Below are 27593 nucleotides of genomic sequence, written 5' to 3' on the forward strand. Positions count from 1 at the left end.
GCCCCGATGGATATAGAGACGTGTGGCTGTTTCCGTGTCATTCTAATTCCACTGAGAATGCCGTTGTATTCTCGGTGGCTTTTGCAATGCCTATATCTTACCTTTAATTCCGAGGCACGTATACCGTGGAAGGCTAATAACCGCGTGTCCTTGTATAGTGAAGCTATACTCCTATGCCAGACTTTTTAAAGAGAGAAGGCTGCTGTAACTGCCTTCAATTGACAGTAATATTCCCAGGAAAAGACACACATTACAGCACACATAACCATGAAGACAGCCTGATAAAATGAGATTTGTCGCCAACGGAGATTCGCAACCTTCTCGATTTATAGCGATGGCCGCGTTTGCATCTCTTAAAGCGCCGATGGTACATCCCGAAAAAACGACAATCACGTTTTGCCATCCTACAAAATTGCCAAATTCCTTTTAGCGACTGTCGATCGCTCAAGTTAACTCAGGTTTCTGATCGTGTGCACTAGCATTTGGAAAAAATCAAGGTAACAAAAAGGAAAAACAAGCAAACAATAAAAAGGCAATAACAAAACCAAGCACCTTTTGGGGGGAAAAGCTTATCCCCTAAATCCACATATATGATGAAACCATGTATATTCTGGTTGTATGCACGACTTCTTTGCTCAATATCCACTACAAAAACAAAAGTCTCAGTAATTCCAGTGTCAAATTGATAGTCGTAAGACAGTTTTGCTTTTGCTTATCCTACCGTTATTATGGCATATGATTATTTTCATTTTGATGCATCGCCATGTTATGTAGTCATCATTATAGTTTATAATAGTTTCTCATTACTTCTCTAGAATCTATAGCTTGCACCCGAGTATAATGAATACCATTCATAAGCCTACTCGTGGAAAATCTGTTCTGTTCCGAAGAGCCGAATATTGGTGAAATTCAACTTTGACGATGAGCCTTATATAGGTCGTAGTGTTTTGCCCCAGAAAAAAAAAAAGGATTGGTGGAGGAGCAGGAGTTGGAGGAGGAGGAGGAGGAGGAGGAGGAGGAGGAGGAGAGAGAGAGAGAGAGAGAGAGAGAGAGAGAGGAGGAGGAATAGAGGCAAAGTAATTATCTCTGGTTGAATTTTATGCAGTCCCACTGGTAGTATAGGTCCTACTATGTACAACATGTATGTATACACAAATCCCTAAACACAGGAATTTTGCTATAAACATAAGCATAAGGTCAAAAAGGGCCGTCTAAGGTGATGAGATTGATTTGGATTATTCATCTATTTATACTTATTTATATCATTGATTAGTTTATTTGTTCAATTATTCATTCATTTATTTATTTATGTATTTATGTATTCATGTATGTATGTACGTATGTATGTATGTATGTAAATACGTGTGTATGTATGCATGTATGTATGTATGTATGTATGTATGTATGTGTTTATTTATTTATTTATTTATTTATTCATTCATTTATTTATTTGTTTATTCATATTATCAAAATATTTTATCTTACATCAATCAACGCGGTGGCGGTAAATCACGGTATATTTTATATACAAAATCCAAGAAAGTATAGCGGATGCCCACTCTGCCCCACTGCTGCCAGAAAGCCAAATTTCGCGACTCTATTAGAGATACAAATTCAAGACCCGGATTATACGGCAAAAGTGTGGATCGACCCCTATTCTCGCACAATTTTAAATCGGAGGCCTATTATTTGACTAAAACGTTGAGGGCTTGAATAGAGAGCTACCAAATATCAGAGATTCATAGATTTGCACCTGATATTATGATTCAAAGTTGTTTGCAACCACTTATTAAGAATGCGATTTAGACAAGGTATTTATGTTACCCACGCTCGGCTTTCCTGTTTGTTGTTTGTTTATGCCAAGAAATATCATAGTGGTTCATATTCCGGGTATAGCAACTAAAGCCCATTCGCAATATTTGTTGCGTTACATTATACACCAGCATTACACGTTCGACATTGGCTGCCATCTCCGTACATTCCACTCACCTTCAACCCACTGCTATATACCTCCTAGAAGTAAGAATGAGGTTGACCAGATTGAAGAGTTGTGTGACACGCATGCTATACCCAACCCGCTGCCCTATTTCCGTAAAATCACCCTAAGTGCTTGGAGTGAAAGGCTGTTAGTGATCTGACCACCCTTTTTTCTTTAACCCTAGCATTCCATCGTTCTTCCTTCGTTTCCTTCGTGAACTTCATTCTCTTTTTCAGTCACTACAGTCTTCCCTTCTTTTTATTCTCTTTGCTCTATCTGCAACGACTTCTACTATATCTCCCCGTTAGTGGGAGTGGGTTAATCCGGCGCCACATAAAGAGAAGTCACGATGCGGCTGCCGATTTCAAGTGCTCCTAATTTCTGCCCGCGGTCTGCCCCGTACCTAGCCAAAGATTAAATTCCCTGTATCATGGCAGTATACCAGAGAGGACTGTTCGCCCAAGCGCCCGAAGAGTGCGTGCGCAGTGCGCTGCGGGCTGCAAAAAGTGTCGACAGCTTATCGAGTGTGAACGCCGATTCAGGACAAATGTATTTTTGGCCTTTCGCGGGTTGCCATCTCAAAGGCGATATTATCATCCCTCCTTGCAGCGTCTCTCTCTCTCTCTCTCTCTCTCCCTCCCTCTCTTAATTCTTTCTGCCGTTTTTCCCCTTGTTTTTGTTGTTGTTGGAGTCCCTCATTCATAGGTCAAGTATCATCCTATTGAGTCGTGGGAGACATTGTTAAAGGAATTATGAACATCTTGTTATGGTCATCGATACCGTGGCGCTTCTGAATTTCACCACCATCTCACATCGGGGAAAGTTTAATTGGAACTGATTGAATTTATTCAGTCTTCAAAAAAACGTATGGTAAGGAATTTTACAAACGTCGAGAAAAAAAAAACACAGACACACACAACAGGTACTGCATTCTCCTTCTAAGTTTAATTGTTTAATAATAATAATAATAATAGTGAGACTCTTGTAGAGCGCACATTTCTACCTAAAAAAGATACTCAAGGCGCTATAGAACAGAGTACATATTGTGTCATGTTACAACAGTATCACAGAAAATAATAAGACAATAAACCAACAAACAATATATACGTACACATACATTACATACAGGCATACAATATTGTCAATTCAAATTAAAAATATACGTCTTGAGATTCTTTTTGAAACTATCAATGGAAGATGCTTCTCTAAGAGATTTTGGTAGGCCATTCCATAGTTTTGGGCCCATATATGAAAAAGCCCGATCCCCCCAATTATGCTTGATTCGAGGTACCTGTAATTTTAGCGAGTTTGATGAACGTAGATTACGTGGTGGTTGGTGAAGATGAAGAGTATTTTGGAGGTAGACAGGGGCAAATTTGCGCAATGTTCGGTAAACAAGAAGAAGAATCTTGAAGTTAATACGTTTTTCTACAGGAAGCCAGTGTAGGGACCGAAGTATTGGGGTAGTATGCACAGTTTTCTTCTTGAAAGTAAGTAATCTAGCGGCACAATTCTGAAGACGTTGCAGTTTACTGAGTTCTTTTTGTGGAAGACTGCAAAACAGAGAATTGCAGAAATCTAGACGAGACGAAATAAGAGCATGCATCAGTTTTTCTGCTGCTGATCTAGTTAAATATCTCCGAATTGAGCCCAGGTTACGCAAATAAAATCTTACAGATTGGGATACATATGAAATGTGGTCTTTGAATGTCAGATTTGCATCATAAACAACACCAAGATTACGAACTTTGTTCGAAGGCTTGATATTACTATTGCCGATTCTAACAAAACATGTATCAGAATTTACCTTAGACAACATCTGTTTGGATCCTATCAGAATAAATTCTGACTTACTGTCATTAAATTTGAGACCATTTCTTTCCATCCATGCCTTAATATCATCAATACATAATTCCAATCGTTTTACGGCTTCAGTGAGTTCAGTCCTGGTTGGTGAAAAGGATACAAATATTTGTATATCATCTGCATAACAGTGATACTGAATGTCGTGTCTTTCAAAAATGTGTCTAATCCTTGAAAGATATAGTGAGAATAAAAGTGGTCCACCTACAGACCCTTGCGGGACTCCGCAAGTAAGTGCAGCCGGATCAGAGTTACTGTCATTGATCTTAAAGGGGAAGTCCGGACGATTATCAGCCGTTTCGTGTGTAAAGAACAATATTTCATGAGCCTATTACCCTTTTCCCGACGAGAAAAGACCATCAGATACATTTACTATGATTTTTCTTTTAAATAAGGTAATTCTTCATGTTCGAATCCGTCGCGAGCTGCCCTTCGTACTATCTGTCCCAGGATGCATTGCGCGTGTCGTATCGGGCGCAGTTTCCTCAGCTGAGAGCACCGCGAGTGAAGCCCAGCTGCGCATCGATCTCCCATTGCACTGCTGACTGCGGGCGGTATCTGCATGCCTGTAAGCTGTGTGCCTTGTCGGCGCTACTGCAGGAGACCGTACACCGATTTAGGAGTGCTGTTGCCAAACGCTGTATTCCTTTATTCAAATAATCTTCGTTATATATCTATATAAAATCTTCGAAGATTAATGTAAAATAGTTGCAATGCTATAACATTTTCGTTTAACTTGAAATATGTATGTATTATAATACTGCCGTACTTATTAGTGTCCACCCCATCACTTACAATGCATTAGCTGTTGTCGGGCTGTGCAGGCACACATTTACGTCTGCTGCTGCCAAGTGCTATCACAATCCGCGATCGTTTTTTCGACTTCTGAGTGTGAACAATCTGAAATCAGTCTGTCAATGTCAGAATTATTGCCTCTTTTGTTGTCCGAGACTGTTGAAAAGTGTGTCTGACGGTGATAAAATACGACAGTATACATGTAACTTGAACCGAGGAAGAAACGCCAGCGCCAGCTTGGTACCGCCGGCCGCCGCGCCGTGCCGGTAACTACGACCAGCAGCCCAATACACACAGCGTAATCGGGCTGCGTGTTGTAGCATTCAGGATCATGTAAAGGTAGTATCGTGGATAGATATCAATTTAAAATCGAAATATTTCTTCAATTTGAAGACTTACTAGTAAAGTTGAAGTATTGACAACACCCTAACACTTGACGCATCGGCATTTTTTTAATGAAGCAATAGATCATGCCGCGTGCACCCGCTGTGTGGTCAGAGACTGTTGAGCGGTACGCTACTACCGCTTGCTTGGCCCGTATCACCGTTGCTCAAGCAGGGCTCCCCCGAGCCAGCTGACGCTCCAAGCAAAAAGCAATGTGAGGAGGAAACGTCACGCTGTCACGTGATCTTTCTCGCCGGCGTACAGAAATCGAACGGTTACGATTCAAAATTAGTGATGCTAAAAAATCGATTGTGGCGAGTTGGGAGGGTCTTTTTCAATGAAACTTAGTCATTATGGTCCTTTATTTATGTAGATTTTGGTTAATTTTTTTCAAAATCGTCCGGACTTCTCCTTTAACATATTGTGAACGGCTGGCAAGGTAAGATTGAAACCACTCTAATGCAAGTCCTGTGACACCAACAGATCTGAGAGTCTGGGTGAGAATGGAATGGTCAACAGTATCAAAAGCTGCCGACATATCAAGTTAAACAACAGCATTGATATTCCCAGCATCCATTTGTCTCAAACATTGATCAGTTAGGTCAGTAAGTAATTACATATATAATTATATATATATTTATGTATATATTATATATATATATATATATATATATATATATATATTATATGTTTATATATATATTATATATATATTTTATATAGTCAGTTAGGTCAGTAAGTAATTGCCAATATAAGAATCAAGTAAAGATTTGACAATCAAGAGGCATTTGAACTTTGTGCAACTGAAACAAACGATTGAATATGAAAACCAAAGAGCTCGAATTAAAGACTTTTCACTCCATTCTGCCAAGAACTGTCAAGAAATAGACTACATATATATATTATATATATATATATATATACTATATATTATATATATATATATATATATGTAGACTATATATCATATAAAGATATTATATATATATATAATATCTTTATATATATATATATATATAGTCTATAATCTATATGTAAAGAGAGAGAGAGAGAGAGAGAGAGAGAGAGAGAGAGAGCAGATTCAGCTCTAAATAACAGATATTTTGTTTCATGGGCTTGACGGGAGAAACAGAACACATACCTAGGCTGCCATCTAAATCAGGGTTAGGCTTGGTGACATGTCGTGCAAAATGATATTCAGGAGAGAATTATTTCTGATGCCGTGTCGTTCTGATTATTCCGTGGCACCACACAGAGTACTGTTGATCATGTCGTTATTCACAACTATTAACCGATATCAGCTATTTCAAAAGTATTGTTTGCCTTTGGGAACAATGGCTTTATTAAGAAAAAGATATCACTTTTGATGCATATGTGAGGGTTAGTTGTATCACAGAACATCTTACCATATAGAAATTTCCCAATAAAGCCTGAAATATAGGGAGATACCACTATTTTTCTTAATAAATCATACTGCAAATGGTAAATAATGCCTTTAATAATCATGATTTCTAGATGAGACAATAGTTTCGAATTTTGAACAAAACTCAATTATTTGATGGCCAGGGGGGAGGGGGTGTCTATGACTGGAAAACTCGTCACCTTTATTTGTTATTCTTTATTTTACCCAGGCGTCAGACCAGTGAGATTCAGTATGAACACTGAAAGGACGTTGCTATCAAATTATTCCGGTTAACGGATCCGACACGGCGTATGTGAACTGGTCAGTCCGTACATGAACCTCCTATAAGATTGATGAATTAATGGACCCCGTCTCTAAAAGGCGAAGTGGACAGCTCTCAATTATATGTAGAAGATAGCACACGTGGACACGAATAAAAGCACAGTTGCGTGCAGATGTTTGTGCATGTGTGTGTGTATGTATAAATGTGTGTGTCTGTTTTATATTTGTGTGTATAGCGAGCTGCGTAAGAGTGGGGTTATAATGGAGTTGAGACACGCACGGTTTTATTTTTGTACTCATGTATAGATTACCGTCACTTTGCATTTTTTTTTTATGCAAGGGGTCAGTGATAAAAAGACGCAAATGTAGAGAGAGAGAGAGAGAGAGAGAGAGAGAGAGGGAGAGAGATGCCGCTATAATCACCACCAACGCAATCTAGACGCAAGCTAGACGCAAATAGGTCGCAATGTTCAAAAATGATACTTCGCGATCCTATAACAGACAAAGTGCATATCCCTCGACGGCGAAAATGGGAACTGACCGAATGTCAAATCGCATGTAAACTCAAAGTTTAAAGATCTTCTTCTTCGGCAAAATTCGTGTTGGGACCGACTTACAAACGCTAAGCACACCAAGCGCACAACAAACTCAAAACATCAGAAACAAATCACTGTCCTATAATCGACAGGCTGCCGGGAGAACATGATAATTCAAAAAGGCAATCTCTGTTGCTATTTTCGACGTAAACATAGTGCAAACGAGGTGCATAGGCAATACTCCAGATCGACCACGGGAGGCTTCTTCGACCGTGTTCAAGCAAAATATTTGGGTAAAATGAGGCGGGAGCAGTCGTTTTTCTGTAATTACGGAGTTGATGTCCATCCTACAGTCTCACCGGCCGCTGCAAACAGCCGCGACAAACTTGGGAGGACCCGCGGGGTCGAGGGGGGGGGGGGGGATGGCGAGTGATGCCGGGAAATTGTGCATCGGATGGGCCCGGCCATCAATCAGGGAACGATTTGAGTGTGTCCAAAGTGTTCTTATTGTTTCTGCTCAAGTGTGCTGTTTACACAGCAATGCATCTATTCAAATTGGTCGAGCTGCAAAAACATGGCGGGCAAACGGCGCAAAGGAGAAACGCTAGTTGACAAAACAATGAAACACAAACGGGTGCGCCAACATGAACCACAACAAGGGGTGGGGAAAAAAAAGAAAAGCGAAAAGGGCGAGCGGCAATTACAATGATAGCGCCAAGTCAAAATAGACACTAATTATGACAAAGAAGACATAACGCCACAGGACACAGCGAAAAGAAATACTGCAGGAAGGAATAAAAAAGATTCAGAACAACAACAAAATGTGACTGTATGGAAAGATCATGTAAGAACTAGAAAGACGAGACAAAAGTTCAGTATTGATTGTGAGTCTTTATTCTCCTTGGCTCGCCTCTGCATGAGCATTATCACTTGGGTATGATTTTGCATTTAAGAGACAGAAATCGTTTAGTACATTGTGGTAGTCAACATGATAGTTTTCGGCTTCAACTTTCATTTCTTTTTCATACCGTATTCCAATATCTCGCCTTGTTGTTCCTTTTTTTTGTGTGTGTAAATACCTAAGGCTCTGCTATAACTCTCGATTACTTAGAACTCATTACGCCTGCGCACTCACCACAGGACTAACTTGGAGTCAGAGTCGGTCGTTCAGGGAGAGATAAATTAGGGTGCGGGCACATCGAAACAAGAGGAAACAGGTGGAATAGAGCGGTTTTCCCCTAGAGTCGGACGGGAAATTACGACAGGATTTGGTCTGCCGTGGCCGTTCAATCAAAGTGACCTCAGCAGGCCGTTGAAGAGTCCAAACCGTCGGGTCTCATGCTACTCAGTGCCGCCATTTTTCCCCGTTTTTTTAGTGAAGCGTATGCTATTCATGATTTTATTTGTTTGTGTTTTTGGCTTGTTTGTTTGTTTGTTTGTTTGTTTGTTTGTTTGTTTGTTTGTTTGGGTTTGTGTGCTTGAGTAGTTTTCCTAAGACTATACACATTAATTGTTCTTGGGAAGTCGAAATCGATGAGACTGGTTTCCCAGAGTATAAAAAGGGGAACATCTCGTACGATGATAAAATTATCATGTCTTTAGGATGTCTTAGATAAGGAAAGGCAAAATGCAATAAAATTCTTATTCATGAAGACCGGGTAAACTGCGTAAACTGGCAAGACTTGTTTAAGATTTCAACCGCTTGGGAGTAATGACTGCCAGTGAAGGTGTATTCTGAAATTCGATAGTAATGATCGAGCTTAGACGCCAAATGCCAATTGATGTCAATGATGCAACAGCGTTGATACGTGTCCTATTATGGTACCTCGCTCGTAATCTTCTTGCCACTTTATGATTATATTCTTAGCTCACACATTCACACATACACACACACGCTTACACACAGTGAGAGAGAGAGACACACACACACATACACTGTCACATATACACGCACAATTTTTTTATGTTCCTTATTTGAATTGATTTGATATCGACATCATGATCACAATCGAACGAATGTGAATAATACTATAAGAAGGTGTATGCTTCGCTGCAGAATCACAATTGACACATATTTAATTATGTGACCCTGCACCTCAAAACAAACAAAAAGTCGCCAGACATGAATTTTTAGTTAAGACCATATTCTGAAAGAGCAGACTTTAAGCTTTAAAATGATGTATAACTCAAATCAAATGGACTCTCCTAACCTATCTAATTGGAAAGAAAGCACAAACTCAGAAGGCTCTGAGGCTCTGAAGTACAGTGTCTATTCAAGCGCTTAATCTTTACCAAACCGTGCTGGCTGTGCGATGAATGGGACAAAAAATAGGAAGTAAACCACCAGAGTAACAACAATGAAGGAATTATCAGATTAACTTGAAATTAAGCATGCCTTATTACAAACACATTCTGTCCATAATAAATGCCAACTTTCAAAGCAGTAGCACTATCCTTTCAAAAGTTATAGAGTTGAAAGTGAAGAGTGTGGACAAGGTTTTTCAGAAATGAAAAAGGGATTCTAAAGACACCCGTAATCACACTATTCTACCAAAAATGTTCGAGATAAACTGCTAAAAAACACACTTTCCTGCCCGTTTTATGATACCAAATTTTAGCATAATGTAAAAGAAGACTTATTCTTTCAGAAAATATGAACAAGTAAAGTTCGGCTAGGTTGACCCATTTCACTTTAATATTTTCAGTCCCCACGCAAAATCAGTGTGTGCGACTTCATGTTCGTTTTGAGGTGCACGGTCACTTATAATAAAAAAATGCACACACGCACAGTCACGCACACACACTCACATTATGAATTCATCCTCCAACTTGATTGTGTTGTGGAAGATAGAGATTCACTCTCTAATTACGTCGATTTCTTCTTGTCAGGCTCAATGACGAGGCTTCAAGTTATACGAGTGGGATGCCACAAATACCAGAAATCGGATGAAGATGTTGATGTAGCGACGCCCGGTATCAAGGTTATTTACCGCGTATAGCGCTCTTGTTGCATGACCCGAATGGTTTTATACTCCAACGGATCCAACGGTTTCACTGCATGATGAGACACATCTCCCTTCTCCCTCTCTGCCGGTCTGTCTTGCTGTCTGTCTATCTAGTTGTCTGTCTGTCTTGTCTTGTTTGTCTGTCTGTCTGTCTCTCTGGTGCTTTCGTACTTGTCCATTATTCTTTCACACTCCGTTCACCTTGTCAGTCTCAGTATTTCTTTCCCTCCTTTTCCTCCTCATGCTATCTTATATGTCCCTCTATCTTCCGTTCTCTATTACTATTCCCTTCCCTCCTCCCCCCCCCCCTCCCTCTTCCTGGTTGTTCTAGTTTGGTTTTATTTCGGAAATCATTATTTTTTTTTCTATCTCTAAGTACAGTGACAATTAGATACAAAGTACACCTTGTATACAAAAACAAAAAAGAAGAAGAAAGAAAACAAATCAGCAAAGGAATTGCCAAATCCGTAAGAAAACTGTTCCGATAACGGACTGTTAATGCAAGGTCACTGGTTCGATTACTCTAGCTGTGGTGGCTGCGTCCAAGCGTAGGACATTTTAGCTTTCTTGCCTATAGTCTTTTGGAGGGGTTTAAAGCTGTCGGTCCATTTGTTCCGATCGCTTGCTTACAAGCTTTCATTGATTTCTTAATAGCTACAGTATACGTAAAACAAATCATAATACAAAACAATACAATGCAACATGATACAATGCAGTACAAAACAATACAAATCAATGCAGTATAGTGCAATCAAAAATAATGCAATACAATATAATACAATAAAATACACTGAAGTACAACGCCCTACAATACAATTCAATACAATACGATACAGGCATTCACAAACAAGCGACCGAACAGCCACACAGCAGTTCCACTCGCTTTTTAGTACCAGCTGAAATCAGGGGGGGGTGGGGGGGGGGGGGGGGGGGGGGGGGGGGGAGGCAATAGATAAATAGCACATCAGGGTTTCGAGAGATTGATTTAAGTTTTGTTGCCGAAAGGCGTTTTCAAAGATAAAAGTAAACGCTCGTTTGTATGTTTCTATGATTTGTTTTTCATACCAATCACTTGATCAAAAAGTTTTTGTCAGCTATGGCAGAACAAACAATACAGGCGATTTCGGGTGCCACGGTGTAGCTGCGTATCAAATGATGCTTGGTATGATTTCGGTCGTTGAACGCCGAAATGCTTTTTGGCGACGATCTCTTGGGCTGCTGATTGTTGGAGCGAGAGGGGCAACAGAATTCCAAGAATCCGTGACTTTGTGTATTTGTGTAATGTAGATGACGAAAATAGATGTAGATGACGTATCTTCCTTTTCAATCGTTCCCGACCGTTTAAATCATAATGCCATGCAAGTTCGTTTTGTGTGAGTGAGTGAGCGAGTGTGTGTGTGTGTGTGTGTGTGTGTGTGTGTGTATGTGTGTGTGTACACTGCACTGCACTGCCTGCGGCTGAGAACCGGAATGTTGTTTCCTCGCATTCTAAGTGTGCAATCGAGCACAGCGTTAATGTTTGTCAAACAGTGGTCTTGCCTAAGATACGTAAACTGATTCATTTACATCTACGCTGATAAGTCCCCCCCCCCCAAAAAAAAAAGAGAGAGTAAAAGACCATTAAACCAAAAAGCAAAGACGGAGTGAAATAACATCTATATATACCCAAAATACGGCACGGTTCGGCCGCGTACTCTCGTAATGTTTTATCATAATAACATTCGGAAGAGCTCTCTTTAAGTTCTCGAATCAGGTTTCAAGAGTTGAAGGATTTCCTGCTTAAAATGAACCGACATCGAAACCATCCTTACGTTTAGACTTTGGATGAAATATATTATCTACTGAATATACAGTAAATATGAATATAGTATTCATATTATATGTATATTCATATTCATATCTATATCAATATCTACTCTTCTATATAAATTCTGGAATCAGCTTTACGGAGGCAGTGCATGGAAAATGAATTGCTCTAGGGGTTTATTGAATGTATGAAGTATATTTGAAAACTTTGAGGGGACACAAATTTGTCTCCCTAAGGTCACATCGAAAGATGAAATGCATACATATTTTGTTTTTGTGTAAGATCGGATGAAGATGTTGACGTAGCGACTCGGTGTCAAGGTTTTATCGCGTATCACCTCTGGTCGCGTGGCCAGAATGATTGTATACTCCGACAGATTAAACGCTTTGACTGCGTACTATTATAAGACATCTCTACCTCTTCCTCCCTCTCTGTCTTACTGTCTGAAATAATAGAACAAACAAAATAAACATGTATACATTCATACAGACTTACACACTTACGCACAAGCAAACCGCAGCGGGCTTAGGAAAAGAAAAAAAAATCGAAGACTCACTTCATTCGGGAAGGTTTTTGCCAATACAGTGTATTTACTGTTGGTTGCTGATTTCAAACAGCCGAAGCATTTGCCGCCGGTCGATCCATCAGCCATTTGACAGGTGTGAATATTGGCCGTCAATGGCGCATGCCGTAAACACCCCTCTAATCGCTGCTTAGGCGATGGTGGTATCAGTGTGAACATTATGATGCAAGAGCAACTCGTAGTGATTTTATACCGTAATTCACATAGCATGTCCTGTTTAACGACGTGGATAGATCGAACTTTTTAGTCTGCGATTTGAGGGCGATTTAAGACCATCACCTAGCCCATATTTATACTTTGTTGTCGATCACGCGCGAAATTTCTCCGCGCTGGTGTGCAAACGTAAAACCTCTCTCTTCCGAAATATGAACTTTCTCCTTTCTTTCGGCATTTCCACCTATACACATAAGAGCGTTTCAGTCTCATTTCAACCGATTTCCTTTCTTCTTCTTCTTCTTCTTTTAAATCTATGACATGCTGATCTCTATCAAGTGTAATGTAGTGTTTTTGGTCATTGGATAATTCCACACTTTTTCTTGCACAAATTGGGAATTTGAAATCATACTGTTTCCATTAGTAGTGTTTTCTAACATAGCAAACTTAGAACGGAACGAAATTATCATTTAAGAAGACACGACCAAAAAAAAAGTAATTCAGGGCTATAAAATCACAATCGCTCTACAAACTAGAGAAGCACTCTGAGAGCGCAGACCTCCGCCAAGCATCCAGCTAATTTCCACCACTGATCTTGTTCTTCCATAGAGATATTCAGTGATTTCCACCCATTCATACGTACAGCATTGTGTGCTGAAAGTCGCCCGATTTCCTAATATAGAAGCCTTTGTTACGTCACAAACCCTCAGCTGCACTGCGCGCCTCGCCCTAGCAGAAACTAGAGCACGCACTTTAGTGCGCGCATGCAAATCTCAAATACGCGTAGCCTGAACTCCCAAGTTCATTGACCCTACTTGCCAAAATATCAAAAATCCTTCATAAATTCCCCAAAAATTCTGGGATCACTACCAAAAGTTAATCGTTTGTTACTTGTGCCATTCTCAACCTTTCCTGCAAGTTTCATCCTAATCCGTTCACTGCTTTTTGAGTTATTTTGCACACGGACAAACTAACGAACTAACTAACGAACAAACCAACGGTAACGAAAACATAACCTCCTCCCTTGGCGGAGGTAACTAGAGAAGCACTCTGAGAGCGCAGACCTCCGCCAAGTATGCAGCTCATTTCCACCACTGATCTTGTTCTTCCATAGAGATATCAGTGATTTCCACCCATACGTATTATGTTACAGCATTGTGTGCTGAGAGTCGCCTGATTTCCCAATATAGAAGCCTTTGTTACGTCATAAACACTCAGCTGCACGGCGCGCCTGGCCCTAGCAGAAACTAGAGCACGCACTTTAGTGCGCGCATGCTAACCTCAAATACGCGCAGCCTGAACTCCCAAGTTCATTGACCCTACCTGCCAAAATATCAAAAATCCTTCATAAATTCCCCAAAAATTCTCGGATCACTACCAAAAGTTAATCGTTTGTTACTTTTTGAGTTATTTTACACACGGACAAACTAACTAACTAACAAACCAACGGTAACGAAAACATAACCTCCCCCCTTGGCGGAGGTAATAATACCTTTTATAAAATGGGTTCAAGAATGTAGCCAATTGGAAGCGCTGAAATGAGTCACGTGTGCGTGCATTAATTTCTCTGTAACATGCACGGCCTGACGTCACAATGTTTACACTAGCAGTGCGCACTCAATCAGTTGTTACAAGTGCGTCGCGCGCTACTTTACGCGCTGTCAATCCTGTAAACAACTTCTAGTTCGGGCTGCCGGCCGGCCTTTCTTGTGCATAACATGTGTGGCGTACGTATACTCTTATAGGTACAGTACTTATATGTGCGGGATTTCCGAGTGCGACGTGCGTAAATGTTTGGGACGAACATATCTTCGGACATCTTGATTCTTGAGCGAGTGCTACATGTAGCTGACTGGTATTGACCCACAAAGGTACGTGAAAAATGCTGTTAGTTTTCGACCCATTTTATAAAACAAATGATGCACAGGATTATTTCGGTGCATGTTTCACAATTGTAAATACCCTCGAGTGCGCTACATCTCCACTAACGCACTCTATCCTGTGCATCATTTGTATAATCATGGGAGCTCCATCGTATTAATAATGCTGATTCTCCATGGTTTCGGTCCATCAAACGGAAGGCGTAAGAATACTCATCAAACGCGAATCCACGACTTAATCATCCCGCGGAGGAACCGTGATCACTTGACTTCAGGCGCTCCCGCGTAGTTATGTCAAAATCATGTTTCAAGTATTATGGGAAATGCGTCACTTGAGATGGTATTTTCTGTTCGAGAAAATATTTACTGATTAAGACACATCCTGTATAAAGGAAACACAATAGCTCTTTTTACAGTTCCGCCACTTCACTTGCAGTGAAAAAAAAAAGAAACAAAAGCCCATAATGTTCAAGTTACTTAGATACGTGAAGACAAACACACAGAGCAAAACGTTGCATCAATAGAACTGCTGGAAGGGAACGCAAATCCTTTGCACTTTAGATATTCCAGTTGCAGCAAATAAGCAGTGCTGACTTTAATAAACCAAACTTAATGACTATCTTATCTTTGTAGTTTTTTTCCGTTAAATATGAGTTTGGTAAGAGATAGGTATTGCAGCACACGGTTCATTCTGTACACAGTCTTTTTTTCTGATTGCTAACAATGAATGTTGATGGCATACAGTCACAAGTATTCGAACCGGTAAATATTCTGTCTTCATTGACTTTGTGACTGACATTGAAACAGGAATGCCTTCTTAAACCTTTCATGCACAGAAAAGAGTTAACATGCGTGATTCGCGAGCTATTGATGCTCCAACCATCAACCTACTTCAAAGTCAAATTAATGCACTCAACCTTACCTGAAATGTATCCAAAGGGACAGAAAAAAATACTAATTCGACTTATATGAATTTCGACTTATAAAATGAAATTAACACATGTTTGTGCCCATCTGGCGGGTAGAATTTTTCTTCGACTTAGCCATTTTTTTTCGACTTATGCCACGTCGACTAAGGTGGGTTGACTGAGTAGGGAAATTACCGTGAAATGTCGTAAATTCCTGGGCAAACATGGATTAGCGACTGTATTCACGCTCACCTCGATCAAAAACATTAAAAATGATATGATGCTTTTATGGTCTTAACTGTTCCCATCTCTCCCTCTCCCTCTCTCTCCCTCTATCTCTTCTCTTCTCTCTCCTTCTCTCTCTCCCATTCTCTCGCTCTCTCGATGAAGCTTAAGTGCTGTGTATCAAGACGTAATACCTCATGCATCTGTGCCAATATCACGTGTTTGGTGTTAATAGCATCATGCAGCGTGCATAGGCCTACATTACGTTAGCACTGAATGTTAAGGAAATAACCATTATCATTACCATGCCTGGGGAACCATGAACATCAACAACAAAGTGACAATTGTGATCTATTTATTCATTTATTTATCTATCTATCTATCTGTCTGTCTGTCTATTTAGTTATCTATCTATCTATCTATCTATCTAACTATATTTCTATCTATCTATTGATCTATATCTAACTATATCTATCTTTCACGCAGTTTGCGGCACACCATAATGACCCTCCCCACCCCCTAAAAAAAGGGAAAACATCCAATATTACCAATTTTCCTTCGCTTCCTCTTCAGTTTTTATCAATTCATGAATCTCTTCCGTTTCTTTCAGGATGTTGTTCCATGCTTGTGATATTATGCATAACCAAAATTTCCATGAATTTATCTTGCTGCAAAGGAGCTTTACTCATACTCGTGACGTAGGTATCACAAATTGCTGAGGACTTCTCACTGCGTTTCCACGCTCACGCTTGATTTGAGCTGTTGGGGGAAACCACGTGCCTTTCAAGCAAAATAAACATTGGATATGACTTGGGTAAACCGTGGTGCGAAACGGAGGCAAATGTAAATCCCAATCAGAATTATTCCGTGCTTAGTCATATATTATATTATTCGTCACCGCATTCTCTATGGGCGAAAATAATTGGCTCTTCTCCTGCCAGGCGACATGCCGTCACAGAGTCGGGATGGAAAAAAGAAATCTTTAATAGAGAAAAGCAAGGAAAAAACAAATCGAAGACAAAACCCCCGCGACTGCTCGCTAGAACACGAGTCAATTTAAAGGCCCGGTAGCATGGGTGGGGAGTCATGGGTGGCCTAATTCATTCGCTGCCCACCGGGGTGCATTCAAAAACCACGAATAGCACCAGTCAGCGAATAATTATTTTTTTTTTTTATTTTTCAATTCAATTTATTGATTTCATAAAAGCAATACAGCCAATATTTTGTACAATAGTCAAATGTCGAGGAAACCACGAAAAAGCCAGTGGCTTCGAAGATTGTGATTCCCTATACAGAAGTATATTAAAAAACAGATTGGCATGAAAATACAAAAAGGTTACATGATTCAACACTTGACACTTAATGAAAAAGCAAAAATACACATAAAAACAAACAGAATATAAAACACAAAACAAAACATCATGAATGTATATTGCTCCAAAACCTTGATAAAACATAATTAATCATAAGATTCAGAGATATTGTTTCAATTTCAACTTACAAAGATTTAAACTCATAATGCACTTAAGATTATATTCCAATGAATTCCATGTTTTTGCACTTGTATATTGCACTGAGTTCCTATACTTCATCTTAGATCGGCATAATGGCAAAACAAAATTTTGTTTATAACGTGTATCAAAATTATGACTCATAGAATGCGTTGTAAAATAATCATCAAAAATACACGGCAATATCGAATGTACATATTCAAACATAAAAATAGTCTCTCTATAAAAGATCCTATCTCTGAGGGATAAACAGCCTACGTCTTTAAAAAGAGGAGGAGTGTGAGCGTACGTTCATCGGTAACGCTCGACTACTGTCGAAATTCTTCGGCTGTGTGTGTCCTTACATAGAGATCAGTGGTAAAGCTGTACACATTTCGTGACGGAGATTCCAGTGATCCAGCCTTCCCACGTCATGGTATTAGGGAGCTTTAGATTTTAGATGCGCGGACGTTCAAAGGGAAAAAAAACATGGTCTGAGCGTGCGCAGAAGCGCGCGTCAACTTGACGTGCACTACTACGCACGCTCAGACCATGTTTTTTTTTTCCCCCTTTGAACGTCCGCGCGTCTAAAATCTAAAGCTCCCTGTTATCAATGCTACCTGGGGGGTGTTTCATAAAGCTGTTCGTAAAGTTACGAAAGACTTACGAGCGACTGGTGATCAGTTCTTGTGCTGAATTATGGAAATTCTGATAAGTATAGCACATCAGAACTGATCACCAGTCGCACGTAAGTTGTTCGTAACTTTACGAACAGCTTTATGAAACAGGGCCCCGGTCTTTGATAAAACTCGGAGAAGAACAGAGACGAACATGATTATTTGAAGGATTTCTTCATATACTTTTTTTTTTCACCTCCCCTGCTGTCAAATGTAATTTGACCGTGACGACTCATCTAGACAGGTCATACACACTGAATCTGCACTTTTTCCTTCTTTTTTTTTTTTGCCCAAGAATATTTCCAATTGTCGAAGGGACAAATCTCCGTGGGACAGAAATACTGACCAATAGATAACACTCCCTTGTTTAGCTACGCGAGTCAAATGGATTATTTATTGTATAAATGGACAAATCTCTATGAAGAATTGAATGAAAAAACAAACAGATTAAACGCTATTTTATTTTTTTTTCTTTTCAACGTCAAATCATCACAAAATGCAGAAAAATAAAATCTGTTCAGCTATACTACACTCGTTATAATAAAAAGAAAAATCGTTAAAGACATTTTTAGAATTATCGGTATATTTTTTTTTCTTGCTTTTCAATAGCTGTATTCTCAAATATCTCAAGTCGATTAGAATTGATTATATACATATATTTTTCGATCATATCTATGACAGAATGCATGTCACTTTTCGAATTGATTTGTGAATAATGTTGATTATGTCCTATATGTTGAAGTAGGTGATAAACATTAATGCGCGTGATACGTAGATTGCATTATTAAAATTTTCACAAAGACTATAATAATTATCGTGATCATTATTATTAGTAGTAGAAGCAGAAGAAGTAGCAGTACTAGAAGTAATAGTATCAATAACATTAATTCATTCCACATTATATGACTCTGTTTACTGAAGACGTGTCAACTTTGGAAATGATTTCGAAAGCTGCTGCACTTTGGAATGAAACACGCACACGCACACACCCACGCGCACACACACACTCACGCACACACACAGACACACACACATACAATTTCCTTGAAAGCTTATTCATTCATTCATTCATTCATTCATTTATTTATTTTTTCATTTTCAACAGAAATATGTATTTTCAACCGAAATTGAATGCATAAATATACAATTCAATATACAATACACGAAATACATGCATATAGTATGTTCCCAAAACATAGGTTATCATCACTTTGTATACTACATCATGGTGCATAAAGATATTTCAATACAGCGTGACTTATTGCATAATCATAATGATACATTCTTAACGACAACAGTCACGTGTATGAATAATGAATATCAATGGTATATGTCTACCTGTACATAATGGATAGGTTTAGTGTCCATGAACACATCGGCAACTCCAACTCATTTACGTGAAACTGCGATGGTTTCTGCATGAAGGCCTGTGGGGATGATAAAGCTCATGTTTTTATTGTTGTTTTTTTTTTAGTTGAGGTTTCAGAAATATAAGATTGCTCTTTGAGTTAGGGCTACTCCGTGGCACATCTGTATCGCTAGAAATGAGGAATCGCATACGAGAATATCACGTTTTCATAATAGGTATAACGTGAGCATTCGTATGTATGTGTGTCCGCGTGTGTGTTTGCATATGTGTTTGTTCCCGTGTGTATTTTGGGGTGTGTGTCTGTTGGTGTGCGTTTGTTAGTGTATGTCTGTTGGTGTATGTCTATTGGTATGTGTCTGCTGGTGCATGCTTGTTGGTGTGAGTCTGTTTGTGTGTGTCAGTTGGTGCATTTGTGTGTTTGTCTGTGCATGGGAGTAAATACCACGCATTATGTGACGTGGACGAACCGGAGATTGTTGATGTTCTTCCGATCGACTTGGAAAAATAATTGCGCGCAATTCTAATGTGGTCACTTTAAAGCCTGCGTGAGAAGAAAAAAAAAAGAAAAGAACGCCCATGCAAGACTTTATAAAGTGTCGCTAAAAGCATCCAATTTACAAGGTGCGGTAAGTTAACATCTACCCCTGATGAAAGCTCTTAGATGAATACAGCGGGATTCAAACCAGGATGAAGGTTGAAGATATGCGACCTTTCGTCACCGACCATCACGGTAGACCCTACCTAGGACAGTCGTACACACTCTCAAAATGTATCACCCGTCACGATTTTATTGATATTTAAGAGTATTTCTATCGCAGCAAACGTAATGCATCGAATTGGCGTAAATGGGCTTGAGTGGAATTTCGTTGGTACTGGAACGTCTCCAACCCCCACCCTGTTTATGTATTCCGTCCCTTGTTGGATGAAGTGTAATCCATTTCCTGGCAAAACTCCTCTTGTTTTGTTTTCCTCACTTTCCTACCCCATCAAGCGCTTGTTCGTCGTTCCACTGAACTTCTCGAGTATGTGTAACGAACTCATAATATATGGAGATATGATATAAATGCGCAAATGCATTTTTATTTCTCTTCTTAATACTTATCCCCCCCCCCCCCATTGGATGAATTCGTCTGTGTGAGGCGTACTTGCTAAGGGATGTGAAGGCAGAGAGATCATGATAAAAGAATTGTCAGGGAATGTGTTCATGAAAATGGTTATCGTTTGCCTTTTCCCGTTGAGGTAGTGCACTCAGTAAATCAACCTGTTCGTTTCGTTGTTATAGGAGCTCTGTGGTATTAAACACGTAGGCGTATAGCTCCAATCAATCCCCCATACACGCAACTAGATACACATAACAGGCCCCCAAATAAGGAAAGTGAAATAAAACATAAATGAAGCCCAAGATACATTCAAATACTAAATTTTCTGAAATGTGCTCGGTGATTGATGTGTTTAGAATAATATGAATAAAGGAAGTATGAAAAACTAATTGGACAAAAAGACAAAACAAAATATATCGACGTTTGATCAGCAGGTGAATGAAATTACACACTTTTACATTTCGGTAAACAAGCTTATCTCTATCATGTGTGGTTTGTCATTGTAACCAATACAATGTTTTCGGCAATGTTTGAATACATCGAGTAATCTTATATTTTGAAGAGCATCCTCGGCAGATCTTCTTAAATCCCTTTCCACTTTGAAATTGTACGAATTGTGCGATTACTAGTTGTAAGCAATACCGTGCTTTTAGACACTCTCTTGGATACAATTTAAAACAAATCTTCTGAACAATATCTTATGATGTCTAGGCAGTCTCCTAACGTAATGCACGAGTTTCAATAGAACAATTCAATACGTTTAATTTCATACTTTAAAACTTCGCTAGCCTGAGAACTGTCTTTCTTTCAGTATTCCGTAGAGAGTTATTAACGTGATTACGGAAATAAAAAAAAAGAGGTTTAAGAATAACCACGTTACCCCCGTCATGTTCCCCTTGTCCACGAAGGGTAATGCAGCGCTCGAGTGCTGCGTGTAAGTGACATCTAGAGATCGACGGAGACAAAACGCGGTCAGAAAATCGAAGCAGTCAATAGGAACGGCTGTCGTATTAACCACGCCCGAGCATCACCCGCGCAACTCACCCGGCCATGGGCATCGTGACAGACAGAACACGTAAGCTCCCTTGGCGGGACTCTACCCTTGGTCATGTGGTTGCCCGTGTTGGTCGCTTGTCCCCCCACCTGCTGGACGATCGAGGTTTCCTCAAGATGGTTGTCCCCATCGAAAGCAACTTTGCAGTCTACTCAGGGGCCGCGGGGCATTCTTTTTTTGTCTGTTGCTGCTGCTGCTGCTGCTGCTGTTGTTGTTGTTGTTGTTGTTGTTGTTGAGTTGATGTTGTCGTCGTTGTTGTTATTTTTATGGCATTGTGGGGGGGGGGCTGCGGCAAGGGGTGTATGGGTATAGAGCTTGTGGTTAGGTTAAAGATCGACGGTACCACCCCTTTCTTTAGTTTTTGTTTTGCTTGCAGGAGCCGAACGTGATGTGATGTGATGCCTTGGGGCGGCAACATCCCTCCACCCCCCCCCCCTACTTTCCACTGCCCCTGTAACTGTATCAACATGTTTTGTGGGTTTTTTTATTATTTTTTTTTTACAGATGAAGAAGAACAAGATATATGTATGCGTTATATCTTACACTTGGAAGAGGGAAAACTTACTTGAAATACATTGCACGTTCAGTTTTCAAGGGGAAAAAATATTCCAGCTCTGCGCGATGTCTGGAGCAGTGTATCATGGGGTGAAAAGAGAAGATGATTATCGCGCGTCAAGCAATCTTTTACATTATAAGGAAAAATAAGATCAGTACAAACGAAAATTAAGTTGTAATCTTAGCAGCGAGATGAAAATTCAAGAAACAAGGGGTTATTTTGAAACCACCTAGGCACAGAATAAGCAACAGTTTGAAGACCAAGACTCTGGCGGCTTTAAAAAAAGGAGAAAAAAAAACTTTTGCGAAAAAAAAAAATGATAAGGGGGAAAAATCTTGGATACAATAACGCATGCCTTAAAGAACACGCCTTTCACATCAACTTAGGTTGTGTACAGAGACATAGAAGAAGCAACAGAACATGGAAAACAAAATGTTTCAAGCGCGAGATAAAGTGTCTCACTAATCCAACGTCATTACAACAACAGTGACATGGGGGGATGTGGGAAAGCAAATTTTCAGGTTTATTTATTTCCCCTGCTTACTGGTAGTCCTATATGCGACTGTTTGGTAAAAGGAAAAAGCGAGTCTTGTACATTCGACTCATCACTGGCGCTCTCTGTCTTTCCTTTCGCCCCGTTTAATTACATTAGTTGTTCCTACTGTCAATATCCCAGCTTTCAGCGCTGCCGACGAGGAAGTTTTGCTCTTTGATTCTCCTCGGCAGTCCCCCGTTCAATTTGCACATGTCATTTTCCCGCTCAATTTCAGCCGTGAAGGAAGACGAGGGAAGCCACGCCTCCCATTTCACACAGCTGCTCCGGGGATGTCTTTCACTTTTAATCTTCGGACTTCCGGTTGGAAGGATGAAATTGCTCAGGCAATGTTCGAGCGGTCTGAACATTCGAGTGTTAGACATTTCCAGGGGCCGCGGAAGGAGGGAGAGGAGGATGAAGGGAGGGGGCTATTAAAGAGGGAACTGCTGCATCCCCCCTACACACACACAATTAGTCTTGTTTAGCTCTTCATAATTAAAAGAATACAAAATCGCAACAAAAAACAAGCAAACAAATAAAGCACCCAATAAGCATCACGTATTAATCAGAAGTACAAGCACATACCTTTTTACTTACTTTGTTCATTTGGGAACTTATTCGTTTGTGCAGTAATCACATATACAGACATTATAGAAAAGAGACTTGTTAGCGAAATAGCTATTTTCCGAACCTACGTGTGTGTTCAGTATATAGGTCGTGTGAAGGAATGCAATTTCTGCCGTCTGCTTTTGACTTGACCAAAGTCTGAGGCAGCATCTGCAGGGAGATAGTACTTACTATACCTCTCTCACACTGTAGAGATGGTGTAAACCCAAAGGAAGGAGCTCCTCCCTCTTCAACTCAGGGTTTCCATGGTTTTTATACTTCAAATTTTCATCATTGCCTTCACATACAGAATATTGTTTGTTATCATTCATGTTTGATCGTGAAAATCATGTTGTCTTTTAGAGATGCATAACCTCCCCTCCCCCTGGTTTCCGGCTGTCTGTCTGTGATGTTTTGTCATACGCTTAATATGACGGTATAAGCAAACGAATATTATTAATCTACTGCTATCAAGCCTTACTTTCAAAATATTACAAAACAATATTATACAAATAATACACATCAGCGAGGGCATTAGTAAGAATCGCCCACACAAGGTACTTAAGGAACAGTCTAGCCGAGACTCTTTCGAAAGTACAGTGTGTGAGTAGTTACACTAATGCCCGAACAAAATGAGGTGTAATATCAATATCTGTTTTATAAACTGCTGCAGCAGAACCTTGTCGTCAAAAGAATTTCAGATTTGGCCTTTCACATCCAGCGGCAGCCATTTTCGCGAGTTAATCAAACGATGAAATTTCGCCTCCTCATCACATTGCGACGTGAGAGTACCAATGGCCGGTCATTATACCTTAATAATGACCGGTCATGAGCAAAATTACACGTTACGAAAAATAAAATGCCTGGTCACGTGTATGCTGTAAAACAAAATCATTTGATTAGGATGTGCTTCATCATTTTATGAACTTGTGCATTTTGCTAATGTTTTGCTACAGAACGGATTCTTTTTCCATGTGTATGAAAGGTTAAATTTACTTAGTTATCAAATATCACAGAGAAAACCAATTTATGACAAAAGTGAAACTTATTTTTTTTTCTCTAAGTTTCAATGTGCCATTTGAAATTATACAGGGCATTTAGTCAAACTGAAGATTTTCTCGCACCAGCGACTCGGAAATAATTATGTTACAGCAAACGATAATTCTTCATTATGATGTTTGAGAGGGATTGCTATTTTCAGATGTTTTGCCATCACTGAAGGCACTCCAATACATATTTCTGAACTTATCAGTAAATGAAGCAAGAAATAGTTCACTTGAATTATGAGGGGGCTGCTCCGCTGGTCGATAATTACATGGCAGATTGCACAAGCAAGTCTGATAAAAGTAGCTTTAAAGAAGATATTTGTTGGACTGTAGCAGTCGTTCTGGAGATTGAAGAGAAATAGTTCTGAATCGATACCTCATGGACCAAGTGGCCCGCGGTTAATTAGGATCGATACCATTCTCTCTCCCTAGCCCTCTCTTTCTTTCTTTCTTTTCTCTCTCTCTCTCTTTCTGCCTCATATTTCTCTCTCTCTCCCACCCCCTCAATCCCTCGTAGTCCATGGCCTAAAAAGCGCTGCATTCAATTTGAGCCGTACAGTTCGATGTAGAGCGCCGTTCTCAGTGAAAAGGCGAAGGGACGTGCGCGCTGAGCCGCCATAAAGAGTGGCAGGCCTTTACATCCCACAGCTGACCAACCCGAAAGTTTTCGTCTGGATGAAAAGAAAATGTTAGCGCACCATCACGCATTGAGGATGAGAAACAAAAGACACCCTTGTCAATCTTAAACGTAAATTACGCAGTGTTATATGATAAGGAACTTGATCCAGCAACCACTTTGTGTTATACAAGTATTGGAAACGATGCGCAACACTACCACTCTCTGTGTCTAAAGGTAAAGCACGAGGGGTTATCTGCGTACTCTCATTGATTTATGAGAGGGCAAGGATTGATGAATAGCTACCACCAGGCCAGTCATCAGCAGCGGACGCGTCGCGGGTTCACTCACAGAGAGAGGGTGGGACGCGGGTGTCTGAGGAGAAGATACATCACGCTGATTTGGCATGGATTAAAGGAGCAACTTCGTGTGCGCGCGCACCACCAACCAAGAAGCGCCGTTGAGCACACTCTTTCTTCGTCATCGCCGACACGGCTTTACTCTCAGAGTAGCGATGTGCACCCGGACGCGATGGTTTAACGCAAACTTCAACCTGTCTTCTCTCGTCGTCATCGGGTTTTCAAGGGGAAAATTGTTTTCAGCAGCTTTTGACCGTCGCTTTATTTGAGGACTGAACTCTGATATTTTTTTTTTTCGATTGCAGATTAAACAAGGACATCATCATTGATTTGGGAATGAAATCCAAGTGCCACCGAGACCGGTAACTCGCCCTGAATTGTGTCGTTCGTGTGAGGAGGCAAAGAATCAGGTTAGTTCATCCAAATCTTGACACTGTGTAATTGTTGAATGTCTGCGTTCCCTCGTAGCTGATAGAAAAGGGATAGCAACCTATTTCTTGTCAAGTTAAGGACTAGATACGGACGCCACTTCGTTTCGCACGCTCTGTTTGGCTCGAAATTTACACTACTGAAAAAAAAAATCCTGAGATAAAGTAATTGGTTACTATTGAAATGATTTGCTTCTGTTAAATCTCAAGGTTTTGTCATAAAAAAGGAACCGGATAAGGTAGAATAAATCATTTTGATCGTCACGGAGAAAAGTATTCGTTATAAACATTGCTGTGTACATTTTATCGTGTTAACTATCTGAACTGTAAAATTGAGGTATATCTTTATCTATAGACATCGGTGTTTGTTTGTGTTTGTGTGTGTGTGTGTGTGTGTGTGTGTGTGTGTGCTTGCATGAACGTGTGCATGTGTGTGTATGTGTGTGTGTTTAGATATGAGTTTGCTGTGGTAGAGAGATTTGTGCGTCTCAGCAAAAACATAAATTGTTATACGGTTTTGCATTGCATTAAAGTTAATGGTTACTTTATCTCACATGTTCGGTCAAATTTACATATTTTTTTTTTCTGTGATAATTTTTAATCTTGTTTTTTCTTATTTTGTCAATCATTAATGTCTCCGTGAAAGACTGTCCCTCTTACCTGATTTTTTTTTTGCTAACATTGACAGTGGAATTGTGATGATGATGGAAATGCAATCAATTTGATTTGACTCGCCTCTGAGATATAAAAGAGGAGAAAGAGATAGACTTACATTCTGCGTAAAATAGATTAGTTTTTGCATCGACAAAACGGTAAGTAGAAGCGAGGGAGATTCTATAAACGTTAATTCAATCGCAGTTAAATATTTCACCACGTCAGGCTGCCTCCGAGCATTACTTCCCGTTCTCTTAATGTCCATAAAACTCAAGCAGATACACTCGCGCCTTAATTTTGCTAATGCCATAAAAAGTGGAGGGCTGTACTGACGGAAAGCACGCCATTAACGACAGCAGAGTGCTTTTAACCCGCGTGCGTACTTTATACATCACCTAAACTCCTCCGCACGAAAATCATCATTTTTGTCGGAGGATGGAAATGTCTTCCTGTAGGCTGGTCCTCTTGCTCTTCTTCTTCTTCCGCCTGCCAGCTGACTTTATGAGAAGGAGAAATAGATGCGTGAAACTCTCTTATTATCCGCGTGTATGTCAGATGGAATTCTAATTATTCTCACCTGCAATCAAAGCAATCCAATGTCCGCTTACATTGTCTGTCGATGTGACTTCAGCCACCAATTTTAACAAATTCTATGAAAACATTCCTGATGTTAGCCTTTAGTGCATTCAGGCAATAGTATTAACCGGCAATCATTTCGGCATAATGGCGTTTTATGTTTAGTTTTTCTTTTCTTTACTTTACTGTGCAAGAGACTATAGGGTCTACCATTCTATCTGTTTTCATTGCAATAGCTTTCTTATTGATTGGAATGAAAACAGACGAAAACCTCGCTCGCTTTATATAGTGGGCCTTTATAATCTATGCGGGAAACGCAATGCAGTATAGTTGGTTATCGATTTAGAAAACACACACACGGAATGGCATTCAATGTCATCAAGGTGCAATAGGCGTTTCTATCAAAATTTCGTATTATTATACGAATGGATTATACGTGTAAATGGATAAGTGCCTAATGTGTGTTGTGCGAGTATCATAAGGTCATTGCGTGCATACATAACGTGTGGAACTGGTCCGTGTGTGTATGCATGCAAATTAATCGGAGATAGAAAGCATTATCTTTTTTTTCATTCTTTACTTGAATATATATATATATATATATATATACTCTCTTTTCTCACTTTATTGGTAGGGTTAAACAAGAAGAGAGAAATATAGAAATATATATTCTATGAAGAAATAGTCATAAACAGAACAAGACAACATTCTTCTCACTTGTGCTGC

At 39.8% G+C, this 27593-nt stretch overlaps 2 protein-coding genes across 2 annotated transcripts in view; both read left to right on the plus strand.

Moving 5' to 3' along the window:
* Window positions 1–27593, plus strand: part of LOC139709620 (uncharacterized) — an 84688-nt gene that overhangs the window by 52694 nt on the left and 4401 nt on the right. The window lies entirely within an intron of this gene.
* LOC139709633 (PDF receptor-like) overlaps window positions 25525–27593 on the plus strand; it is a 119543-nt gene continuing 117474 nt past the window's right edge. The window contains exon 1 of the mRNA XM_071621592.1: window positions 25525–25619. The gene's annotated coding sequence lies outside the window, so the exon portion shown is untranslated. The remainder of the gene's footprint in view (window positions 25620–27593) is intronic.

The sequence above is a fragment of the Diadema antillarum genome, unplaced genomic scaffold (genome assembly GCF_040938485.1).
Source record: "Diadema antillarum isolate AM-2024a unplaced genomic scaffold, OU_Dant_1.0 seq00001455_RagTag, whole genome shotgun sequence".
Taxonomy (NCBI): Eukaryota; Metazoa; Echinodermata; class Echinoidea; order Diadematoida; family Diadematidae; genus Diadema; species Diadema antillarum.